Raw genomic sequence first — 24,115 nt, 5'->3', positions numbered from 1 at the left:
GCACTGTCAATGCATGTACATAAAATGGTGGTAAATGCCTTAAAAACATGGAGTGATATTAACTAGGACGCGTTGCTCCTAAAACTTTCCTAATGATATCAGTTTTTAGATTCGTTAGGAACATTTTAATGAAAAAACATTGATAGAAGCAACTTCGCTCATTTGTTATTTGAAAAGTTAGACAAGGAATTCATATTCAAAATTTGACTCCCACTAGCCTTTGATAAAACTTTCCAAATAGTGAACCTTGCATCATTTGGTGTGTGCCATTAAAAATAAAAAGTGACAAATAGGCTTTTACAGTATAGAAAATAGTGGAGACCTATTATATTGTATTTCGAGTTTTCCTTTTATTATCCAATTTTAAAGGAATTTGCAGAGGCATCCAATTTTAAACAATGCAATGTTTATTATCTGGATGTTGATGATATATAATTCCTAACATTCTTCCTGATTTTTTTGCCAATAGAATTTTGACATATTGTGGCAACACCAAGCTCACACTTTGACAACAGATCACAATTGGTCTAACTCAACAGAAATTCTGATGTTCTTGCTTTCCTCATTCCTTGCTGGTAAGAGTAACCGTGTGACCTGGCTAATGCCATATAAAAGAAGTCTTTTATTTTATTGCTAGAGGCCTAGTGCGCGAAATTCGTACACCGGTGGTGTCCCTTGGCCTGGCCTGAGATCTCTCACAATCCGGGACTCCTGGGGGATGTTGTACTGCTGGTTTTGGCCCGATCCCCACAGGCCAGGCTGAGGGACCCCACCAGTGCATGAATCTGTGCACCGGGCCCTAGTATGCATATAAGATCTTTGATTAATCTCTTCCTGCACCCCCTTCCCTCTGAGATTCATCAGTCTGTTCCATGTTTCCATGCCTGTGCATTGAGCATCTGCCCACTGGTGGTCAGTGCGCGTCATAGTTCCTGGTCAAACGGTCGGAAGGTCACTTAGGCTTTTATATAGAGAGATTTTTAATCTTTATTGTTGAGAGTATTACAAATGTCCCGCTTTCCCCCCATTGCCCTCCTCCATCCCATCCCAGTCCTTCAACACCCCATTGTCTGTGTCCATGGGCACTGCATACATGCATATAAGTTCTTTGGTTAATCTCCTCCAGTCCCCACTGCCCCCTTCCTTCTAGAAGTCTCTTCCATGTTTCCATGGTTCTAAATGGAGTCTTTTAGAAGGAAGGGGGTTATCTTGAAAATGTTTGCTTTCCTGGTAAAAGATACAGTTTATTCCTGCCGTAGATGGCTGTATGAGGTCTGGGCTTTGGACATACATATACCTTGCAAACACAGGCAATATAATCTGAGCTCATTTGCAAAGACATTGTTGAATTGCTGAATCAACATCACTGGCTACATTTGGACAGACTTCTTGATATTGGAAAATTTTAGTCGTTACGCCAGTTTAAATTGATTTTTTTCCCCTTTGCTTTCCAAAGAATTCCTATCTCTAATCACTGAAATTTGGCAGAAATGTCCATATTACAACACTGACACTTGAATTTACATACATATGTAAATATTATATAGGTATGATAATATAGTATAATCCCTTCTACCTACTATGTACACACCAAGTATCTGTCTCCAAATTTACCTCTCTATTATCTCCTGGTATAAATCCCACCATTCTCAGGCTATGATACTCTCCCACACCCTGATATTTCACCAGATTGCAACCATTCATGTGCATTTAGTGCTATTAGATAGCTGATATGCAAATAAACTATTTTTACTTCGTTGTAAGAAATGTCATAGTTATATGAATTATGAATTGCAGAGTCTCCACTTTATTGAGTTAACATAAAATCCTGCCTGTATTCAGGAAGAACATTTATTTGTTAATGATATTTATTAATGGGTAGTTATAGGCAGTGCAAGGTCATCACCCCTTGCTTTACTGAAATAATATTTCAGGGACATTTAGAGTCTTACTGGGATTTATATATCAGGTCTGAAATTCGTTTCAAAGAGCAATTTGGAAGCCCATGCTGTCTTCCAAAATAAAAACAATTATTTTGTTGAAAGCTATACCGTGATGGTCTTGTAAGACTCTGAAGGCAGAACCAGAATTTTTTTTTAAATTCTTAAATCTTTTTCTAACACATATAATACTGAGTCTATTCATTCTATTTCCTAATCAGTCATAGAACTGAACTGCTCACCTCCATCACTATACTCTTCACCTTAACCACACAGTCTTTTACTGGTGGGTTGAAGATTTTGGTTAAAAGTTCATTGAAGGCATGATTGAATAAAATCAATTGTTTGAGAAGTCCAATTCTATAACCTACCTTAAAATACAGCAGATAGTGTCTTTTGATCAAGGAGATACATCACAAATAAGTTGATCAAAAGTTGGATATTGCATTCCTAAATTGCAAGGTAACTTTAAATGACTTTTTTTTTCTAATCACAAACTTTCTCTGGCCTTTTTTTAAACAAACAAACAAACAAACAAACAAACTAACTAACTAACTCACAATTGAGTAAATTCTAAAATACCCCTAAACATTCTCTGTACATCACCTTTGTAACTGATTCAAGTCATAATTCAGCACCTATTGGTAATGTGAACATCGGAGACATGATTAGAAAGTGTTGGGCATTATCTGAATCCCTATGGAACTGAAAATCAAAAAGGCATAACTTCTTTCACAAGGGTGTGAGAGAAGGCTCTAGGGAAATTGTGCAGGAGCTAATTAATTCCACCTGCCACAATAACGGTGCAACTTTCACATCATAAGGCTTCTTTCTGAAAATTAGATGTTAGTTTTGAAGTGTTAATATATTAAAATGTATGCAAATTATCTCATATAGTCACTAGCTAGTATGGATTTCCATTTTATTACAAGAGTTATAGGTTTTAGGGAATCAAATATGCAAACGCTGGATGACCTAAGGAAAAAATTGTTAGGCTTATTAATTGCCAAATTCTTTTATCTGAAAAAGATCTAGATAAAACTAGTTTCATTAAGATTGTTCGTGCTCATTCAAATTGGTGAATCGATAAATGCAAATTAAAATGGGCTAAAGATCAGCAAAGCATTTAGTAGAGAACACTCACCTCCCAAATAGGCCACTCATTCAAGAATGAAGGAAGCCTGCAGAGGGTTCATCATAGTGCGCTGATAAATTTCTGTGTAGCATTTTGCCTAAAAGTGGCCATTGATAAAATGATAAAACTAAACTAGACATATATAGTCTAATTGTTGAAGGTTTTAGGATAGGTCCTAATTTGTCTCCCGTTTTTCAGCTACCATGTCCATACTCTTCCTGTAACGTTGTTATAGCTCATGACTTCTTGACTTTGGGATTGGCCATGTGTCTCCCTCTGGCCAATGCAATGGGATGAAAGTGATGGTGCAGCAGATTTGAATCTAGTCCTTACTCCCTTGTATCTTCGTTGTTTGCCCACAGAACTTGCAGTGGATTAACATGCTGGTATCAGACACAAGACGAAGAGCTAACTCTCTGTCGCAAGGGGCTGCCCTAGAAATCAAAGCCACGTCAGACTCTAAGGCCTGAATCAGAGCCTCGTAGCCACGCCCAGCTGAGCTGAAACCACGCCTACTCAGTGATCCATAAGGTATGTAATGGTTTCATTAAGCCTCTGAGTTTCGGAATGGTTCATTTCTCAGAATTATGGAGAAAATAGTTGACTTTATTTATCATCTCAACAGAGAAGTAAAACCTGAAACTAATAAGAGTTTTATGGGCATCGAAAAGGTCAATGCTATTTTGATGCTAAGAATAAGCACCTTCTTCTTAATTCTCCCCTTGTTCAAATTTCTTATCTATAAATTCATGCAACAGCTATGCCCACCCTCAGATATTTTATGAGAATCATATGTTAATTTAGGTTAAGTTCATAGTACAGTGTCCATCATTCACAGTGACAAAAATACCAGTTACATTGAAGTCATTTTTGTCAATGTTTTGTAATCTCAAACTTAAAGTTCAGTTTCTCTCTGATTTAGAAGGAATTTTAGATTCCCATCTTCAACCTCATTTTCAGTACAATGTGAAAATCTACCAATAGTAACACTTCAGTAAGTATGGCTGTGATATCTTTGATTTCTCAAGCCACAAACTTAGAAGTCTCTAATTCCTTTCTTTTCCTCATCTTTCTCATCACCAAGGGTTTTGTTTGTTTGTTTATTCTTTTTTCTCTCTACTTTCAAGTATTCCTACCATTGCTACTATATATTTAATCCAAGACAACTTTATTATCCAAAATGTTTTAATAGCTTCCAAACTGATGCCCCTGATTCCTGCTGTTCTCTCCTCACTGAAGTGCCTCTACTTCTGAATTCAGTGTCAACTTCAACCATCTCAGTCAGAGAATGCCACACCTATACCCAACATCATTAAGGGTCCTTCCTACCATTCACACGGAAATCTGAAGTCATTACAAGGAAATCTAAGCTCACCAGGCCGGCGTGGCTCAGTGGTGGAGCATCCAACTATGAACCAGGAGGTCAGGGTTCGATTCCCAGTCAGAGCCCATGCCCGTGTTGTGGGCTCGATCCCCAGTGTGGGGCATGCAGGAGGCAGCCGATCAATGATTCCCTTTCATCATCGATGTTTATATCTCCCTTTCCCCCTCTCCCTTCCTCTCTAAAATCAATACAAAAAATATATATATTTTTTAAATAATTCTAAGCTCTATGTAAACTGGATTCCCTTTACACACATTCTAAAGGGAAGACGTGAGACAGATGTTAAACATACAAGTAATTGCACAGTACCTTAAAATAAAGACAGATGGTAATTAATGTCATGTAGAGAAATACAGAAGATAAGGAAATCGGGCCCATGTGATGGAGGTGACAAGTTACTTACATAGAGTGGCAAGGAGGAACTTCCTTAAGACCTGCTGAGTGACCAAGTATTCAGGTAATATGAAGAACAAGAAAAAAACTAGTAAGCACGAATGCCTAAAGTCACAGCAACACTGACTGAGGAATAGCAGGATAACTTGTAGCTGAACAGGCAAGATAACCTGTAGTTACAACACAGTGAGGAATCAGGGGAGTAATAGGCGATTATAGAGAGGCAATCAGTCTAAATTATACCCTGGGTGGTCACATCCAACTTCCTATCCACTGTATGCCTGCAACCTTGCAACTTCAGGGGTCTAGGAAGAATCCTGCAGCATTGCTGACTGCCTCACTTTAAAGTCATTATCATTAACCTTGAAGTTGCCCCAAATGCTACTACCTGCCATTCTCACAATATCGCCCTAGTCCATTCACTCTTCTGGTCATTAATTTCATAGCCTTTTATCTTGTCAAATCCCCAGCATCTTCCCTGTTCTGTCTCTCAGCTCCTGACCTTGCTTTCTCTTTCACTGAGAAAACCAAAAGGATAAGAAAACGATACATCCTACAGCCCAGTCCAACTCAACATTTGCATCAATGCTCATACTCTCGCAAGTTGTGCTTTTTAAATTAAATTTATGGAGGTGACATTGGTTAATAAGATCATGTAGGGTTCAAGTGTAGATTTCTCCGATACATGATCTGTACATTGCATTGTGGGCCCCCCATCCGAGTCAAATCATCTTTCCTCATCATATACTTGGCCCCCTTTACCTTTAACTACCCTTCCCACGTCCTTCCCTCTGGTAACCACCATCCTGTCGTCTGTGTCTCTGAGTGTCTGTTTTATATCCCACGTATGGGTGAAATCACACGGTTCTTAGCTTTTTCTGACTGACTTAGTTTGTTTAGCATAATATTCTCAAGATCCATCCAATGTTATCACAAATGGCTGTATTCCATCCTTTCTTGTGGCTGAGTAGTATTCCATTGCATATATGTATCACATCTTCTTTTTGGAAGCATTTATCGAGGAAAATTCCATGTCAGGAATGAACACCCTAAAACTGAGAGTAACGTGTAATATAATTTTATTTTGACATCACTGTCCATTTTGTTCTGCAAATTTGCTCTTTCACAGACACCCAGGATAGCCATGCATATTTAATTGCTGTATTGGTTGTGGCCTGTTGAAATGCAAATTGGACTTGGAACCATATATCACATATGTTTGCTCAGAAGCCAAAAAAAAAAAAAAGTCTGAGTTAATGATAAATTTCATCATGTATCAAAGTCATCTGAAAATTATTTTAAAATATTCCGTTTTTATGCCCTATTACTTTCATGGCTGCAAGACAGTAAGAGATATTAAATTCTGGCGATGTCTTTTTTAATTAAACCATTAAGAAGTGTAAAGATAGCAAATGAGAAATAAAAGGAGCCATAGATAATTTGAAATTAATTAGACATACACTTGTGGATTTTCCCCACTTTTAAAGTGGTAACAGTGTGACGGACTCAGCCAGCGACTTTCCCTCGGAATACTCTGGCTTTGTTCTGAATCGTCTCAGCGGGCACTGATCCGTGCAGCTGACTGTGCCCCGTAAGATAAACAAGCCGACAGGGAGCATGTGGCACAGGAAGCGCATGCTCTCCGAGGGAGATCTGACCTGCATCCTCTCTTCTCTTTACTCGAATGGACTTGGGCACGGCACTTCACCTTTCTGGGATTCGGTTCCCTCATCAATTACAATGGCAGACTGGCCCTAGCTGGTTCGGCTCAGTAGATAGAGTGTTGGCCTGCAGACTGAAGGGTCCCAGGTTCGATTCCGGTCAAGGGCACATGCCTGGATTGCAGGCTTGATCCCTAGTAGGGGCCATGCAGGAGGCAGCCAATCAATGATTCTCTCTCATCGATTGATGTTTCTATCTCTCTCCCTCTCCCTTTCTCTCTGAAATTGATAAAAATATATTTAAAAAATAATAATAATAAAATGGTAGATTGAACATTAGTCTAATGCTTATAATGTGCCTTTGAGGCTCTGTTCTAGATATTTTACAGATGTTCTTTCATTTGCACACCACATTAGTGGGGTATAGAACAGCAACCCTTTTAATAAACAGAGAAATCAAGGAAGTTTCTAAAAAGTAAAGTTAATGGTGAGTATGTGCTTGGGGATTATGAATGTAGCTATTGTTGTGTTAACATGTGCCACATTCTGAAATATATTTGTGTGTACATATATAAAATATATTCATGTATACGTATGCATGTGTACATATATAAGAATAATAACTCCGGTAAAAAATAAAACTGCTATACATACCTTAGTCTCTCTCTATATATACACTTATCTATTGTATGTATGTGTGTACAATATCTGCTATAAGATGTGTCTACTATAACACACTTACAATATACGGCACACATTTTACTGTGCTGGAGAGGAAGAATATAGGATGCTATGAAGTAGCAAACATGAATAGGAAAAGTTCTGGAAAAGTAGGTGCATTACCTAAAAACATTCAATACTCTAAAGCTGCAGTGAAGTTTGTCTAAAATTAGCTGGACTCAGGCAAAGGGGCTCCCCCTGGGAGGCGCTCAGTGCCCGTGTAGCCCAGGTGGAGAGCACCTGCGGGAAGGCAAGGGGCACTGTGACCAGACAGCTCTTCTGACCTTGGGGAACACAATTCTGAGAAACCCCGGTGGAAGCTTTCTAGAACCCCGGGAAAGCCATCACCCGCTCCGGAGGCGCGGGGGGCATTTGGCTCGCCTTCGCTTAAAGTGCAGGACCTGCACAAGGGGGTTCTGGGAGAGACTTGGTTTTTGTTTGGCTCAGCAGGCAATTCAATTAAAACACCACCTTTGGTTGAAAAGCCTCTGTTTTTACGTAGCTGTGGCTGGCTCTCCTTTATGGATATTTGACTGTAGTATTTATTATTTTTCTCAGTCTATTCACAACATGCATCTTTTTTATGAGTTGTATTCCACTGTGGGTTTTATTTTCAATATATTTTTATTGATTTCAGAGAGGAAGGGAGAGGGAGAGAGGAAAATAGAAACATCAATGATGAGAGAGAATCACTGATCGGCTGCCTCCTGCATGTTCCCTATTGGGGATCGAGCCCGCAACCAGGGCATGTGCCCTTGACCTGAATCAAACCTGGGACCTTTCAGTCCTCAGGTTATTGCTCTGTCCACTGAGCCAAACCAGCCAGGGCCCACTGTGTTTTTTAAGATGTATTTTTCTTAAAATGGCAACTTTCCAATGACAAGACCACATTCAATATGTTTGTATGTTGTTCACAAAATCATCTCCTTGTAATGGTCAGGGTACCTTATGGTTTTCTATGTTTGTGTCTCAAAATATTCCCATGTGTGATATACCTAAAACAGCTTAAGATAGAATAGATTGGAGAGAAGGAAGTTAATATTTACCTTAAATCGCTAATACCTTCTCCAAAATAATCCTTCAATTATCATCCAATCTAAAGGGAAGTGATTATGGATAATGTTTATCTTTCTAATACATCCCATGCTATAGTCATTTTAAGTTTGAAAGGCCCTAACTATACTGATTCTTTTCTGGAAAAAAAATACATTATTTATTTCTTTGGATAACACCTGGTGTCTAGATTAGATTAGAATCATAAGAAAGCAAATGTAAATTCTTGATGAAGTCTCAAACTTATATGGCTACAAGTGGGGAAATTTACCTTAGCTTCATTCTTTCTAGGTTGCAAAATACATTGGGTAGCATATGAGAACCTGAATAGGCCAATTATTGAATGTATCCTGTGGCTTTCTCAAGAGGCAAATTAATTAAAGATTTTATAACTTACAGATTCCCAGGTAATATTGTAAAGTAAGTACAGTGGCCTAATCATTCTCTCTTGTTTTGTGTATCCCAGGAAATTAATCAGATTACAAATACAATGGCATCCCCCCAACATTACTAAAAATTAGGGCAAGTTAAAATAAAAGGTAGGCAGGATAAGTTTGATGGAAGACATGAGTACTACATCTATAGTTACCTCTTCTGAGAAGCAGTAATGTTACTAGACAGTAAAAGAAGAAAATGCCACATAAGAAGTCAAGTGATACACATAATATGGAAAGCCAGGGTGCTGAGGAGAACAGCTGGGACATTGTAAGGGAAAACCCCACTACACTAATACGCCATTTGACTACTAGGAATCAGCCCCATTTGAAACGCTAGAGACGGGAAGGCTTGGGGATGAATTAAGGAGTCCACCAAAGAGCTGACTCCGTCCCACCACTCTCCTTTCCAGGCACATCAATGTACCTTTTAGATATTAATGTAAATTTACAGCAATTGGCCGAGCATTGTAAATTTTAGAGGCGGTAAATAAAAATGACCAAGAAAAAATCAATGAGAGCCGAAACCGGTTTGGCTCAGTGGATAGAGCGTCGGCCTGTGGACTCAAAGGTCCCGGGTTCGATTCCGGTCAAGGGCATGTACCTTGGTTGCGGGCACATCCCCAGTAGGGGGTGTGCAGGAGGCAGCTGGTCGATGTTTCTCTCTCATCGATGTTTCTGGCTCTCTGTCCCTCTCTCTTCCTCTCTGTAAAAAATCAATAAAATATATATATAAAAAAAAAAAAAAAAAAAAAAAAAAAAATCAATGAGAACAAAGGAAAATCCACTCATCCCTTTGATCAGCCAACATCAGGCCAACAGTGACCTTTTTCTGATTAAACAAAGAGTAAACAACAAAATAAGAAGCTGATACTGATGAGGAGAAAGCACAACAATAAAAAGTAAGGATGTAGAATTTCCTTCAGAGAAATGTGCCCTTGGGCACCCAGGCTAACATAAAAGAGGACAGAAAAGTTTTTTCTAGAAGAATTTTTGGTATTACCTTGATCACAGAGAGCCTCCAACAGGTCACACCCCATTGCTAGCCCCAGTTGGAAACCCTGAACATCAATATATTAACTTTAGGTATGCCATTCCACATGTCCAGCCTCACCTAGTCATCAAAGGACTTACAAATGTGATAGGAATAGACTTTCTATATCCTAGTTTATTTAGAGACCTTGCATTCATAGACTGTGACTCATAAATAGAACTAGAGGCCCAGTGCATGACATTTGTGCACTGGGTGGGCGGGGGGTGCCCAGCCCAGCCTGTGCTTTCTTGCAGTCTGGGACCCCTTAGGGGATGTTCGCCTACCACGGAGGTGGGAGAGGCTCCCACCACCACTGCTGCGCTCGCCAGCAGGTGAGCCTGGCATCTGGCGCCTGTCAGTCAGCTGAGCGGCACTCCAGCTGTGGGAGCACACTGACCACCAGGGGGCAGCTCCTGAGTTGAGTGTCTGCCCCCTGGTGGTCAGTGCACGTCATAATGACTGGTCATTAGGCTTTTATATATATAGATTATATACATAGATGAGAGCATCATCAGTTTCAAGAAAAGTAAAATAAAATTTGGTATGAACTGGTAAACATCTCACAAAACAGAACTCTGTATATCTTTGAGTTGAAATGTATCTACCAGAAACCTAAAGCAAATATCAAAGGGTCTATGAATCCTATTGAAAGCTAAGAATCAGAGGGTCCGGGGAGGAAGGGTTCCCTGGGGAGGAGGAGCATGAACATATTAAACAAGGTGTGTTTAGACATGTATGGACCACTAGGGTGCTCTGGCCTAATGTTCACCCAACAACCTGAATTCACAGGAAGTGGCACAAGTAAGGTTTAGGATGCCACCTCTCCTTCAGCTCTGAACGACTAACTAGGCAATGATGTCATGTATACCGAACAGGACAGCCTCCTGGAGGAAAGTGGAATATCTGAAGACACAAGCACATGAAGAGAGGTAACCAGCTGGCTGTGGGGTACAGGGATGGAAAGAGGGAGTCTCCCTATCTACTTTTTAGGTTTCACTAAAATCATTCTGTTTTCAGCTCCACCAAAACCTTGGCTTGCAGAGATAATTGATGTCACCAATTCCAGAATATTTCTGAGAAACTCTATTATTATAAATTACTTTGCTTTTTGTTGGTTCTTCCTTAGAGGGTATTTAACCAAATGGAGAAAGCTAAAACATAAATCATTTAGGATTTCTCATCCAATTTCCAACATCACAATTTATGTTGACATTGCTTCCATTTTATTCTCTATACCGTGATTCGTATGGGTTTCAGAAAGGAATAAAAATAAATGCAAATAAAAATACCCACCATGTCCAACTATAACTTATTTTCTTTATGTATTACTTTAAGTTAGACACAATAAAATTCAATTGCTTTTTAAATTTCCCCAAGATTTATTATTACTTTTGCCCAAAGAACTTTATCTCACTTCTTCTAAAATGGTTATTTTGGAGGAAAGTTTATTTATTTTTTTAGCTCTAAGTTTGACAAACAAAATGGAAAAGAAAGAATATATTTAAATGTAATTAAACAGAAAGGTGATTCTCAATTCTATTTTCATTAGAATAACCTGTGATTAAAAAATAATATAGCCTGACTAGTATGACTCTGGTTGAGCCTTGACCTATGAACCAGGAGGTCACGATTTGATTCTGGGCCAGGACACATGCCCTGGTTGCTGGCTTGATCCCCAGTAGGGGGCGTGCAGGAGGCACCCGACCAATGATTCTCTCTCATCATTGATGTTTCTTTCTCTCTCTCCCTCTCCCTTCCTCTCTGAAATCAATAAAAGTATTTTTTAAAAATAATATACCCAAAAGCTCTCACCTAGGATAAGTGAATGAGAAATTTATGAGAGTGGTCATTCATCCATTTTTTAAGCTTCAAACATTAAATGGAGGACCAGTGTCCTGTCAGCATATAATTATAGGAAAGCATTCCAAAGGAAGCACCTGCACACATTCCCGCTTTGATGCTCATGGAAGTTTAACAGGATCTCAAGGGAAGAAGAGACTGTCTGTTACCACCTCATCTGCTTTCATCCTGTTGCGATAAGTCACAAAGCTGATCTGGGGAAATCTCGATGCAGAAGAATCCTTGCATGCATTCCCAGAGTTAAAAAAAACACACACATTTCATATCATTGTAAATGACTGCAACATTATTTCTTTTATTGTTTTACTTAAAGTATGTTTGCAATCCGATAACTTGGATCACAATTCGAGTTCATGACAGCCCCCGTGGCACAGTGGGGCCCTCCTGGTTTGGGAGCCAGAAATGATTAATTGATGTTGGCCCATCATTTATTTAGGTTTGTGGCTTAAAAGGTATTTTAAATGGGCTCAATGCTGTTTTAAAAAATTTACAAAGTTGGTTTCTTTTTCCCTCCCTCTGCGTGGGGACCATCTGTTTGTCATGGGAAGTAAGAAAATAATATTTGATATGAAATTTGCACTCCAAGTCTGATACCTAAGTTAAGTGGAGTTTTAAAAACTAATTATCTAGAACACTTCTAATTCGTTTATGTTTTAATTTCAATCTATCAATGCCAAATAAAATAAATTATTTCGTTTTCGATGTCTGATGAGCTTAACAAGCTTCTGATTGCTGAACAGGAAATTATGTCATGCTGGGTAGCGATGGTCCCTGGATTACAAGGGCGGCCAAGATTCATTCGTTAAAAAAAAATTAGTATGTTACACTAGCTCAATATCTTTAATTTTGGCATTGAAATGTCAGAGGAAACTTCATAAAAAGAAATCTATTTCTCTTGTTAGGAACAAAATCACATGTAACTGAATGATTCACAGAAGTAACACATCAAGTAAATTCCAAGTTAAAAAAAGAGGTCAATTAATTATGTATAGGACAACTGGTAGAAACTACACGTCTTGCCCTGGCTGGTGTCTCAGCAGTTGGTTGGGCAGTATCATGAAGCAGAAGGTTGCAGGTTCGATTCCAGGTCCAGGGCACATGCCCGGGTTATGGGCTTGATCCCCAGTAGTGGGCATGCAGGAGGTAGCTGTTCCATTTTTCGCTTTCAAATCACTCTCTCTCTCTCTCTCTCTCAAAATCAATAAAAATATATAAATAAATAAACATCTTACACTAAATGTCTGCCACTGAGTAATCAGAAGCAGTGTTTGTATGTAGGGATGAGAACAGATAGTCAAAGACATTCCACTTAGGAAGCATTTGAATCTCCTTAGCACGGATGTTTCAATTTCATGTCTGAGGGACGTAAACTGAGCCAAATTAGAAAGGCTACGATGTGAGGTTCAAATACCCAGCAGTGAAGTATGTGACCTGCTGTGGAGTCTGAGATCTAAATTTTGGAGACATTTAAAACAGTTCAATGAATTCGTGATATTAATGTTACTGAGAGGCATCAACATAGCATTTAGTCATTGATATTCCTCAAAACTAAGTTTGTAGTGTTAAAATATTTAAATGGTGGGTCACCTCCTTCATTGTCTTTAAAAAAGAAAACCAAAAAAACTAAAGAGTAATTATGTGGGACAAAATAATGTAATAACTGCAGGCTTTACATTATTATTATTAAACTAGTGTCCTAGTGCATGAATTCAGGCACATTGAAAGTAAATTAATTGGAAGAAATATTTTAATATTGCTATGCACCCATTCTCTATAATAGAACCATCAACCAAATTCACGTTCGACAATAACAGATTGAAACACACACATGTGATTGGCACCAGCAAGATCTTTGTATGTATTGTGCATGAGTGAGTCAACTTAGCCTTTTATAGATATAGAATAAACTTGCTTAATTAGACCTGCTTTCTGATGTAGCTAAACTTTTCCCAGCCCAGTGAAGCACCCCAACTTCTCTTCCAGGTATTTGTCAGCAACACAGCAGTAAATATCAACATGAAGCAGGTTATTATTGTAGATCACGCAGGGAGAACAAAGGGTAAAATATTTAACTGCAGCTGCCGTTTGACTATTTTCTGTGCAGTGACAAAACCTGAAGTCATTTTCAAGGTCCATCATTTCTTACTTCTTTTCAGTCGGGTCAAGTTTCTAAGCTTTCTAAATCTCCAATTTCTGGCTAATGAAAAGAAAATAGGATTCCACCAAGTCTCCTCTCTACCTACTCCGGGACCTCTGTGAGGATCAAATGAGATGAGGCACGGGAAAATGCTTCACAGACATTTGGTTAAAGTGTAAAATGTTTGCACCTGGCTATAGAGCAAGTCATGTTCCTGAGCTGAAGAAACTCCAAGGAGGCTAGTTGCTAGGGAGAGGAAGCTGGGCATTGCTATGTGACATCATTACCAGCGCCCACAGCCACCATTTCTGGGCTGGGCTGGGCTGGGCTGGGCTGTGGGCCACACTTTGTGCCATGGGGGTCTCGGCAGCGTTGGCTGCGACTTGGTGGGGTGTCGCTCCAGGGGGGTGGCGGGGCCTGTGTCCCACTTGGGGGAAGCCAAGTGTTGGTTTGTCTGTGCCTGGTCCACAGTGCCGTTTCTTTTTAAATGGCCAGTGTGCGTCACGGCAGCTCAGTATCATGTTGAGCGTTTGCCCCCTGGTGGTCAGTGTGTATCATAGCTACTGGTTGGACTGCTGGACGGACACTTAGGCTTTTATATATAGATTTCACAATCTGGATTAAACATTTAACATGCAATACTCACCAGCAATGCATACATTTCCTACTTGGCTTTCCTCTCAAACATCATTCAGTTTGTACTTCATTCTTTATAGCAATGGGAACTTAATGTCCTGAATTTACTTCATTTCCTGACCGGTTAATTTGTGGACATTTCTAATTCAAATTACGTTATATTACTTTACTTAATTTTTGAGCCAAAATGTATTAAGGTCATATAAATCAGAGTTTCCAGAAAGTTCTGCTTTCCCACACATCTCCTCACATTCCTGAGGTGTTCTTAGGTCACACTGAGCCTCCAAAAAGCCTGATCGGTGTTTAGTTATTTTTTTAGTTTAAATCTCCTAGTTGAACAAATCTGTTCAAATCAAGTCCCCTTCCCCAATCATTTCCTAAAGAAAATCTATTTTTTTTATTATTTTGACTTTTATATAGTTTAAACTTTAAAAGACAAAGTGATCAAAGAGACATTGATACTGTTCAAACCGAACAGGTTTATGCACTTTATTTTCAGATTATTTTACAGTTCAATATTCTTAGGTTATAAGAGCTACTAGTAGAGTTTGTTTGGGTTGTTTAAAAATTCAGTTCAACTTAAGTATTATTTCAACCTAAAACATCATGGCTATTCATTTTTGGAGCCATAGGAACCATCAATCGTAGTCTATCCAAGCGAAACTCGCTGCTGGGGAAGCAATCCTCCTTATCGGGGAGCTGACCTCAGACCGTGTTACACAGACGGAGGCAGGAAGTGCTCTCTGAGGAGAGGCATCAGCCACAAGTCCGTCACCCCCGAGTCCACAGGCTGCAGGAAATGAATGGGTTAGGTTTCCTGCCTTAACAGGTTTCTGTCCCTGCCTTCTGGAAAACATGCATTTCAATTTTATCTACTCGGAATCACCATAGCACTTGAAAAGATGAAATATCACGGGGTCTGCCGAAGGGCCATTTAGAAATAAAATACTCCTTTTGCAGGTGCAGCCTGTCAAGTTGCTAACGTTCAGTTAAGCTGTTACAACCCACATAAAAGGCTTTCTGGGGAAAGAGAGCCCATAATTGTGGGAGGCACCTTAAGCCATGCTTTGAGTAATCTTCAGGGCCACGGCGAGTTTCCCCCAGCTCATGTATGATAACCAGTGTTCATATATATATATATATTCGAGAGGCCCGGTGCACGAAATTCTTGCACGGAGGGGGGTTGTCCCTCAGACCAGCCTGTACCCTCTCCAATATGGGACCCCTCAAGGGATGTCTGACTGCCCATTTAGGCCCGATCCCGGTGGGCAGTCAGATCCCTAAATGGGCAGTCGGACATCCCTCTCACAATTCAGGACTGCTGGCTCCCAACTGCTTGCCTGCCTGCCTTCCTGATTGCCCCTAACCGCTTCTGCCTGCCAGCCTGATCACCCCCTAACCATCTGCTGCCAGCCTGTTTGCCCCCAACTTCCCTCCTCTGCTGGCCTGGTCACCCCTAACTGCCCTCTCCTGCAGGGTTGATCACCTCCAACTGCCCTCCCTTGCAGGCCTGGTCCTTCTCAACTGCCCTCCCTTGCAGGTTGGGTGCCTCCCAACTGCCCTCTCCTGCTGGCCATCTTGTGTCCACATGGGGGCAGCTATATTGTGTGTTGCAGTGATGATCAATCTGTATATTACTCTTATTAGATAGGATAGAGGCCTGGTACAGGGGTGGGGGCCAGCCAGTTTTCCCTGAAGTGTGTCCCGGATCAGGTGGGGGTTCCCTTGGGGCGTGGGGCGGCCTGAGCAAGAGGCCTGTGGTGGTTTGCAGGCCGGCCACGGCCCCTGGCAACCCAAGCGGAGGCCCTGGTATCTGGAATTTATTTTCTTTCTACAATTGAAACTTTATAGCCTGGAGTGGAGCCAAGCCTGGGGCTCCCTCCGAGGCCAGCAGCCATTTCTGTTGGGGTTATAATTGAAACTTTGTTGCCTTAAGCGGGTGGGCCCGGCCAGGGTGTGCAGAAAGCTTTGCTTTCCCTGTTGCCGGCGGCAACCCTGGCCGGCTCTCTCAAGCTCCATTCTGCCGCCATTTGTTTGAATTTGTTTACCTTCTATAATTGAAACTTTGTAGCTTGAGTGGAGGCTTAGGCCTGGCAAGGGCAGGTGGAAAGTTTGGCTTCCTCTGTTACCTAGGAAACCTTGCTCTCTGTGGCTGTAGCCATCTTGGTTTGGGTTAATTTGCATACTCGCTCTGATTGGATGGTGGGCGTGGCCTGTGGGTGTGTCGGATGTATGGTCAATTTGCATATTTGCCTATTATTAGGTAGGATATATATATGATCATATACACAAAATTACAGTAAGAATGAAGAAACACTGCAGTCTCACTTCATAGTAGTTATGCTGTGGGAGTGAATTCAGGTGTATCTGATGTTGTGTTAAACATCAGCCCTGCCCATGCACAAGTATGAATCTAACAGAAGAAACAAGAGCCTCATCTGTGTCTTTTGCTGCAAATGCTTGCTCTTCCTGAGGCACAGCTCTGAGCATGAGGCGTCACTACTGTATCTGCCAAAAATCCGACCATTATTCTGCTTAACGTTGAAATGGCAGAAATGGCCCTGGCCGGTGTGGACCATTTAGTTGGTCAATTTAGTTGGTCATCATCCCGCTCACCGAAAGGTTGCTGGTTAAATTCCTGGTCAGGGCACATGCAGCGGTTGCTGGCTCAATACCCAGTAGGGGGCGTGCAGGAGGCACCTGATCAATGATTCTCTCTCATCATTGCTGATTCTCTCATCACCCTTCCTCTCTCTTTAAAAATCAATAAACTATTCTTTTTTTTTAAAAAAAAAGAAATGTTCCCTTAAAAAGTATAAAGCAAAGATGCCACAATTATCTCTTCTAGTTAACATTGCAGAGAAATTTCTAGCCATTGTAAAAATACCAGAAAATATGTACAATGATATTAAGATGGAAACAACATAGATGATAGATAGATAGATAGATAGATAGATAGATAGATAGATAGACAGACAGATAGATAACATTTTCTTTATCCACTCGATGGAATATTTTTGGTCTTGAGAAAGAAATCCTGCCATTTGCAACACAGAGATAGACTCTGGGGTCATTATGCAAAGTGAAATGAATCGGACAGAGAAAAACAAATATTGTATAATAGCACTTGTACTTGCTATCTAAGAAAGCCAAACTCACAGAAACAGAGTAGAGTGGTGGTCACCAGGGGCTGGGGACTGGGGAAATTTGGGAGATGTGCACAAACTTGCAAATAGAAGATGAGTAAGTTTTTGAGATCTAATGCAAACTATAGCGATTAGAGTCGACAATACTGTACTAAATACTTCCCAGTTTCTAAGAGACTAGTTCTTACTTGTTCTCTCCACACATTAGAAATGATTATTTGCAATATATAAGGATATCAAACCAACACTCAGTACACTTTAAACATACACAATATTATTTGCCAATTATATCTCAAAAATTATAATTACCTATAACTTCAAAAATGCCATACTATATTTACTGGAAATATATACATTGATGACATCCTTTTGAAATAAATACCTATATATATATGTGGGTGTCACTATTTTATATTGAGAAAATAATAATTTTGAAGGCATTTCTAGCAATAGCATTTCAGATAACTATTGGTAATCTTTTCCATTGCCTTATCCTTTAACATTTTTTTTCCTTGAACATTTTAAAAATCAATATTGAGGAAGGACACCTCTAAGAAGGTAGTCTGAAATCATACTTAAATTCTGAAACAAAACTTAAACTCAACATAAATTAAAATATCAACTTGGCCTTAGAAGGTATATGGTAGGAGACTTTGAGAGGCCATATAAATACTAAGTCCTACCAATTAAAGGACCCAAGTGTAGTTTTAAAGTATTTGGAGATTCAAAAGTAAAATAGTAACCTATTACTTTCCCATTTCCTTGTCCCCAAGCATCTCTGACTGTGCCTTAGACTCTCTCTATGGAAGACAAAATGACAGCTACTTAAGATGCGCTTGTTACCAGGGTCCCTGAAAGACCAAGCTGCCCCAAATTAGCTGGTGGTGCAGAACCGAGAGCTGCCCCTCCGGTGCCTGGCTCCCTTCCATCTGCTAGAGTAACAAGAAAAGGGACTTTGATCATTTTTATCCTAGGAGCTACTTTTCTGTATCATTTGTGCACAGGTGCTCTTTCTTCTAAAAGTGATCGTGCCTCAGATCAGTGGTAAATATATTAAAATACAGTCTCGAATGCCGTCAGCTATCTTGGAGTTATTATTTTGTATTCACAGCTATTACTACTTGTTATCATCTCTAAGTGTTCACAATTCCAAGCAAGTACAAATATTTGGGTAGCACCTGTTTAAGTATGTTTCATGTGTCTTGTCCTAGGAACTAATTTGAATACAGGTTTAATCACATTTGTGTCTCACCAAAAACTTTAAACAGTTTAAACAAGCTCTATCCCTGGAAATTATACCTGGAATACATGTGCTTGCTTGGGATGACAGAATATTTTTATTCAAATAGCTCTTGATATAATCTAACACTGAGACCTCTTAGTTGGTGTCCATTGCTCTTAAACACTGTTTACTTGAATGTCTTTAAAAAACAAGTTTCAGATATATCTTCCAAAATGATCAAATTAACATGTTTGTACCCATTTCAAAATAACATTTGCTCCTTACTTTCAAATGATCCTCTCATCTGCTGCAAAAATTACATATTCCTCACTCAACTATGTTCCCCATTTCTAGAATATACTATTATGTCATGTTCTACCAATTCTCAATTCCCCAGCCATCCCGTACATAATCGGCAATGGCTGTGCCCTTTTTTCAAAGTCCAGATTAGTTTTTATCACCAGAATTAACCCATTTATTATCACCCCAATCATCGTTCATTTATTCATCCATCTATTTAATCAGATTTAACCGTATTATTGAATGACTACTATCTGCAAGTATCTATGATACAAAAAATATTTTTCCAGATGTCAGTGCTTCTGTTTACATTATGAGTAAAATTTAAATAATCATATTTATGCCCTCTTCCTTTAAGTATGCAGTCTTTACTGCCTACTCCATGCATCTGCACTTTTCTTATACATGAACTCTTTGGAATCTGGAGTGAAATCAATGTACAAACATTCTGTGATGTCTTCCAACTTTTAAAGAGGAAAAAAACACTAAGACTCACATCATCCTCCCATTGCTACTCATCTTCTTGCTACTCTTAGGGTCCTGCAGTCTATGGAAAAATAGGAGACAGTCAGTTAACAGCATGCAAACTGACAGTCATTCTAATTACATGAGACTTGTGAATGGGACCATCCTAGGCTAGTAACTCCCTAACTTTCCTACCAGCAGAGCACAGATGAACAGCCAAGCCCAACAAGGACCAACAGAGGAAAACGAAGGCAGGCAGGGCCAGCCCAATCCCCCAGGACCGTGGATGTGTGAACAATGACAAATAGTTGTTGCTTGAAGCAACTATAATTTTTTTTAATTCTCACCTGAGGATATTTTTCCATGGATTTTAGAGAGAGTGGGAGAGAGAGGGAAAGACAGAAATATCAATGTAAGAGAAACACATTGATTTGTTACTTCCTGCACGTGCCCTGACCGGGCCCAGAGCCAGGAAGGACCCTGCTACCTAGGTATGTGCCCTTCACCGGAATCGAACCCAGGACTCTTTGGTCTGCAGGCCAACGCTGTATCCACTGAGCAAAACCACCTAGGGCTTGAAGCAATTAACTTTTAATTTAGTTTGTTGCCCATCAAAAATAGATATAGGGAAAGAATCGTATCATCCCATGTTTATAATATTTTTCCCTGGTGCAATTTATAATTATATTTTGTGTTTAATAACAATTTGTTATTTGGATCTATTAATATATGTATCACTAAGTTGTTATGTTAGTGATGTAAAAATTGTAACTTGATTAAAATTTGATGGAGAGCTAGCTGATTATTTTATTATGCGAAGATTAATTTTGCTGTTACTGGATAATTTTATGGCTTCTAAATTCTAATTGAGCATATGAGAGATACACCTACAAGTTTTCTCTAACCCACCTACGTAACAGCACACATCTCAGAGTGTCTCTATTCTAGACAGAGAATTGCTCTGTGTCATGGACACGTGGTGGGCCACGTGTTCTGCTCAGGTGAGTGTCCAATACATAGTTCTGCATCACTGTCCACGCGAGGAGAGCTGCTGGTGGTGTGGATGCAGCTCACAGCCCTCTGGTCTTCTCTGCAGATCTGCTCGGACATGGCGAAGTTGCTTTTCAAAATGCTTGGAAGTGAAAAGACCACCCCTGGCTGTGTGCGCCCCCATTCTCCACAGCCTCTGTGATTCCTAACACTGACAGACTTAGAAACATCTCTGCCAATCTAAAGGGCATAAAATGATCATTCCTTCGATGTGTGTTTAATCCGTAGCTGGTAAATGAAACGTGTATTTCTTGTTTACTTACATTTAGATTTTCTCTAAAGTGCCCAGTCCTACCCCTTCCCCTATTTCAGCAACATTCTACGTCCTTGTAAAACGTCTTTTCGGAAATCTTTATATTTTGTATCCAAATACTACTTTGCCTTGTTTGTAAATGGAAAATACTCATTAATGTGATTGTCTAACACAATAAATACAAAAACTTTAGAATGGAAAACTAATTAGTATTTAGCCTTCATATAGTTTTTCCACATATCACTTGATGATCGTTTCAAACGGCATTAATTAGATTTTGGTTTGGATAAACGTTGCAGGTTTCTGAAAAGCAGTTTAGGTGATTCTGTATTTTCACATATTTGAATGCAAACACATCAAATGGTTCATGTTTAAAAATTATTGTTTGTCCTTTACAAAGGACTTCCAGATTACTTATAGGCCTGTGATTCTGAGAGAAGAAACACGCAATTCTGAAAGAATGGCCGATGGGGCTGGGATCCAGTGGCCCGCTTCCTTGCCGCTGGGTACTGGACACTGAAGCTCAATTGCAAACAAAGGTGCGATGGTTCGTGGTGTGTTGTAAATGAGAGTTCAAAGGCAAACGGCCGGATGAGAAGACTGAATACGAACACAAGCCGGAGTAGCTCCTGGCGGGCAGAGTTTGCTCAAGAACACTGCGACCTTGCTTGGAAACCTTCCCTTCATGTGGGTTTTTTCAATGGGACACTTACGTTTGGCTTCCATTCCAAGAGCCTAGTCATTTTAAAAAAGGTTTCAATGTTATCCAGCACTAAAAAAAAAAAAAAAAAAAAAAAAAGCTATAAGCCAAAAAAAAGGAGGAACCTGAAATGTGTATCACTAAGTGAAAGAAGCCTATTCTGAAAAGGAGGCTCCATACTATATATGATTCCAATTCTGTGACATTCTGGAAAAGGCACATCTATGGAGACAGTGACAAGATCAGTGGTTGCCAGGAGATGGGAAGGGGGAGGGATGGATAGGTGGGAGCCCAGAGGACGTTTAGGGCGGTGAGAATGCTCTGGGTGACACCATAATGACGGATACATGTCATTATACGTTTGTCCAAACCCACAGACTATGCAACACCACGAGTGAACTACAAGGTAAACTGTGCCCTTTGAGTGACCAATTAATGTAGTTATGTCATTACTTTTTATGCATAAATGTTAAGTACATGTTTTCACATCTTCAATTTATTATTTGAGTTGCTAGTGTTAATCCTTGTGATATCTGAAGAGGCTAATTTATTTTTTGAAAGACTAATCAACACTTTTTAAAAATAAACCCACAGGTGAACAGCAATATAAAATATTCTAAAAAATTGTTTTTTCATTCATAGAAACCCAATACATGCATTTAATTCTAGGGATATACTTTATACACAATGTGTGTATATAGACAGTATTATAAATGATCAAAAATGAGAATAGGCTATTATGACGAATATATAATACTCTGAATTTGTTAAGTAATTCACATTGTGTTCGACTAACTGGATAGGATTAAAACATTTAATTATACTTTTATTTGATAAAAAATTAAATTTTATTAATACTTTTGTGGAATATATTCTTATAATATCCTAATATCAAACAATGCAGTTAATATTCTCACAATATTGCCATAATAACAGGTTAGGGAACAAATATCAGTAACTATCAATTTATTTGGGGTATGCAATAAAGGCAAAAAAGGACAAGTTCTTTTCAAAGAATATAAATTCTATAAAATCATACAATACTTATGATTTTGGGTCATGCAACTAAGATACTCAAGTTAGCAAACTCATAAAGATCTGTATAGTTTTCTCATATAAAAATTTTGGGCTTTTATTGCAGTATCTGTGTCTCCCTTATGTAAGAAAAATAATAACCTGTAGTTATCAAATTAAATAGGTCCCTGATTCAACAATTAATGCTTTTATATGAGAGACAAAATCCAAGTAGAGAGTATATATTTATGTATGTTCACACACCTTAGTATTCAGTGCCTACGTAATAAAAGACTGTTCTACGTTTATATTTTATTCTTATAGTTTTGTTGTTTTAATTGATGCCCCTTAAATACCCGTTCTGCATAATGAACCACATATCAGAACTTAAAAGAACTAGGTAACAAAAGGCAGCCTACATAGTTGAAGTATTAAATATATAAAACACCCATCACTGTGAAATCAAGTCAGATTTATCATCATTTATAATTCATTAGGACTCCTTTTTAAACACTGTTCCGAGCATCTCCTAGGCATGTATATTGGAGGCGATAAAATGCAGAGATGCACGTGGCTGCCCAGTAAATCTCTTTCATGCTTTTCCCTTCCACGAACAGAATACCCTGACCTTGGAGGAGAGCTGTCACCCAGTGTCTTTAAGGAGCTGTGGGAGCAGCGTGACAAGCCAAAGATAAAACCTACATGGTCTGCCCGGCCAGCGTGGCCAGTGGTTGAACACTGACCTATGAACCAGGAGGTCACCGTTCGGTTCCTGATCAGGGCACATGCCTGGGTTGCGGGCTCAATCAGCAGATTGGGGTGGGCAGGAGGCCGCTGATCAATGATTCTCTCTCATCATTGATGTTTCTATCTCTCGCTCCCTCTCCCTTCCTCTCTGAAATCAATAAAACCATATTTTAAAAAACCAAACCTAGATGGTGTAGAACTCTCTTGCCATTGTTTTATCTTCTTAATATACTAAGACAAGTCCTTTCCTTCATTTTTCTATTAACATGTTTCAATTTTATCACCTACTGTGTTTAACTCTTAAGGATGGCTGTGAAGGGTCCAGGAAAAATGCCAGGTGAGCACACTGTTCATGAACTCCCCAGGCTGGAAAAGCTGCGGGAAAGCTGACTTTAAATCAACATGAAATTACTGGAGGGAAAGATTAGGGCGGCGAGAACAAACCCATAAAACTAGACAGGATGAGGCAATAAAAGTAAGCGGGGAGAGGAAAGTAATGTTTATTAATTGTCTAGTGACTTGCCTTCCCATTGGGCCTCATCTCTTCTTCGAAAGGGGCCAAAAAAAAAATAAAAAATCACAGCGTCTGCTTTTGTTCCTTCTTCTCTGGAGGCGCCCGCGGGTCCTGTATTTGCCGCTGCCATCCTGAACCACGGGGCGATGTGGACGTGGGTTCTCATGTACAACAACAAGCACAGTCTTTGCAGAGAAAGGAGAATGGATGTGTCCTCAGTGCAGAGCCACCGTCTTCTTTACCTGGGATTCAGCAAACTACCCAAAGGCATGCAGCAGTGCGTTCATCCCTCCGCCCCCTACATGTAGGCCATGGGAA

This window comes from Eptesicus fuscus, chromosome 22, assembly GCF_027574615.1.
Source record: "Eptesicus fuscus isolate TK198812 chromosome 22, DD_ASM_mEF_20220401, whole genome shotgun sequence".
NCBI classification, from domain to species: Eukaryota; Metazoa; Chordata; class Mammalia; order Chiroptera; family Vespertilionidae; genus Eptesicus; species Eptesicus fuscus.
This window is presented reverse-complemented; position numbering follows the sequence as displayed.